A 3,559-nucleotide genomic window follows, 5' to 3' on the forward strand; every position below is an offset into this window, starting at 1 on the left:
ACAGTCCTTGGTCTCTACCAACTGATTCATTCCAGACATAACGTTATAGAATATAAAAATCTTCAAACTCTTAGTTTTCTAAGGATGTGCTTTTCTAAGTTTTCTAAGTTTCACTCTCTGTTCTTTCAATATAGGTTTGTCTGATGGGCCAGTGCTTATGAGCTTCTTATCTTGTTTAGAGTTTACGATTTTTGATCTTTAAACACTGTAGTCTCAAGGTTCATTCAGCTAAATTCTTTCAATCCCTCAGACACCTTATTCACAAAAATATCTGAGTTTAATTAATTATAGTGTATTATTTTATTTACTATGTGATATTACATTCATTAATCGATAAATTTAAATTACACTTTTTTACTGTACCAAATTACAAATATATGTTCGCTATAATTAAATATTCCACATGAGCCATCATGACTGAGATTAGTAATACACCCGTAAGAATTTACAGATTTTAATGGCAATACTTCTATATTTCATATTTATATTTCTACATAATAGTTAGTTTCCTAAACAAATTTATGAGGTTATAATAAAACTTAAGGTTTTGACGTTTTAAGATAACAGTATCTGATTAGCTTTATAGAAAGTCAACCATTTTAATCTAGACGAAGATGTAGAATCATCAATAGCGGTTTTTAGTAATAAGAACTATTTAGCATCGGGTTAAATGCAGTTAGATTTGAAAAATAATGTTTCTGACATTTGCTTTTAAAAGAGTATTTTCTTGTAGTTACCACAGATGGTATTGGTAACGAATTCATAGACGTCTTAGAATCGCTTAGCTTAGGAAATCTTATAATTTCTTCATCAAGCATATAAAAGTTTTACTTACTTTATATGTGCTCGCAATAAACTATTTAACCTAATCTCCTTCACACTTTGTAATTCCAGAGTACTGTTTTAATAAGTGTCGGAAGATATGACGGGGCTGGAGTATTTATCAGATATTAATTTTAAAATATTTGATGATACAGTATACATTCTCAAAAGTCCCGGTGGTGATTAGTGTTTGCAAACCTCCCTTTCAAGATATGTAAAACAATTGCATTGATACTAATAAAGGAACAGTAAAAGAAAACCCTGGCTTAACAAAAGTCACCGAAAGTCCTCGCATACTTAAATTTTCCATTATTAATAACATTGGCGGGAGGACTTGGGTGTTCGACACACTCCAGACCTGACTGTGTACACTGACGTCATTGTGAGTTTCGGGACATGAAGCAACCGGTGCATGTAATTTGTAATAAATTTGTGAAGTACCTCAGTTCACTCATAACATTTTATTTTAACAAAGTATTGATTTTAACAAGTAGCCTAACCATACCAACGCAATCATAATTTTATGGCAATTTGGTGTGTAGAATTTTATTACTTCCACACTGATGCGAAAGCCAATTTAATGAGTAAAGAAATGAATTCGTCATATAGCAAGATATCTCGAGAAAGGTTTCATCTGTAGACTTGAAATTGTTAATAAAACTTCATGTCTACATAGACAAGAATGAGTTCTAAAATGATGCATATCCAATCATTGAATTTGGCTGAGCGTCGTTGAAGCCTGTCACTCAGCTTCTCTCTTGATTGCTGAGTGAAATGCAATGTTCTTTTTCGTATGGTTGTTTGACGTTCTATCTGTCAATAATGAAATTAGCTACGTATTACAGGGTATAGCAATTTTGCGTTGTACCTCAGCGAAATATAATACGCAACACGTGTTACGGTGTACCCCTCCCATGTATTTAAATGGTTTGAAAAGAAAACTTCTTTACTTACTGGCTGTACGTCCCTTATTGTGATTTACTCGTATATTATTTTAAACTAGATAAATCCACACACTAAAGTCTTTATTGCCGTCCTGTAATTAATGATTAAAAATTATTAGCGACTAAATTTAACATGTATTTGTAGAATGCATTTTTATTTTATTATATTTTTAATTTTAACAATAGTATATTTATTTTAAAATATAAAAGAAGTCCAGACATGGACCCAGAAAACCCCCTGTGTTAAAATGGTCCATATTTTTGGCTGAAACTTGATCTACTTCAATAATTATTTTAAAATAAATTTAATGAAGTTCCATTGAGTTTAACTCATTTAAAAACCAGTACATAGAAAGTTTCTATGTTATATTGTCAACCTGGCATTGCATACTCACAGTGTAGCTGTCATATAGTGTGAAGTGTATCTCTGGATTTTCGTATATCTAGCACTCTCATGTCTGAAAAGTCTATTTTGTCCAGAATTTATGAGGAATTATTTAACCAAAGGAGAAAAAACTTACATTGAGTTGAATTCCGAAAACATGTCGAAATTTTATTTTAACAATAAAGATCATTCGAAATAAATGCTGAAAATATCTTTAACGCTTATAAAAAAAAATCAAAATTTGCATTATTAACCCCCTCTTTAACTTTTATAGAAAGAGAAATAACATTGATAATCAGTATATTCGTTTTGAAGATAAAAATACCCAAAAACAATACTGCAATAAAATAAAAATACGTCACGAAAATATGTCTGATCCTATAAAGCGGCTAACATAATATATTTCGTGTGATTTTGTAGAACATCCAGTATGAGTAAAGGAGTTGGCAATTATTGCAACTATACCAATCAAATTGAGTGTGCTTTTAATTTATTGCACTCGACTTCATTATCAATAGAACCAGCAGTAGGACTGTATGAGAGTGCATGGTCCAGCAGTCACTTCACGCCGTGGTGTACTGATGAATATGTATCAACCAATTATTTTAGTTATCAATAGCCATAACCCACTACCATGTGTAGTTGATGAATATGGAAATGCTACCACATCTGACCAGCAAAACAAACATTGTGGTCCAATACCGAAGATTACACTACTTTCATCGTAATGACGATCTGAATTGTTTTACACCACTCAAGAGTAATAGGTTTGAAATGTAACACATAACATCAAGTCACGAAACTAAATAGTTAGAAATATATTATAAAGAAATATATTAAAACGTTATTATTGATATTTTACTCGTTTAGAATCATTATTACTATTGAAGATGTTTTAAATAGTACAAGGATCTCGAAAAATAATGTCAGGATTTTGAACGGTCATTACTAACGATCTAAATGTCAAAATGAAGTACCTTTGCTCACTTAACAAAAATCTTATTATTGATATTTTATGCGTTTGGAATTATTATTACTATTGAATACTGTTGTCAATATTATTTATTGATATTATTGGTTGATAGGCTTATCAAGGAAAATTTAGAAATGAAACTTCCCATCCTATAGATTGATTGAAAATATTAGCAGCGACTTACATATGTTTAATTACAAGATTGTCAATGTTATTTTTAATACCGAGTCCATTATTTTTTTGCCATAGACTACATGTTTTTTCCGCTGGCAATATTTATAGGGGAAAACCCAACACCATTAATCAACAAATTTTTACAAAAATCTGTATTGTTACAGTGATTGATAAGATTGCATTATTAAACTAATAATGTTTGAGCAAGTCATTATATACAGAAAAATCATTATAGCTTTTGTTTTCAGTCAACATACAATA

This window comes from Homalodisca vitripennis, unplaced genomic scaffold, assembly GCF_021130785.1.
Source record: "Homalodisca vitripennis isolate AUS2020 unplaced genomic scaffold, UT_GWSS_2.1 ScUCBcl_5493;HRSCAF=12234, whole genome shotgun sequence".
In the NCBI taxonomy this organism is placed as follows: Eukaryota; Metazoa; Arthropoda; class Insecta; order Hemiptera; family Cicadellidae; genus Homalodisca; species Homalodisca vitripennis.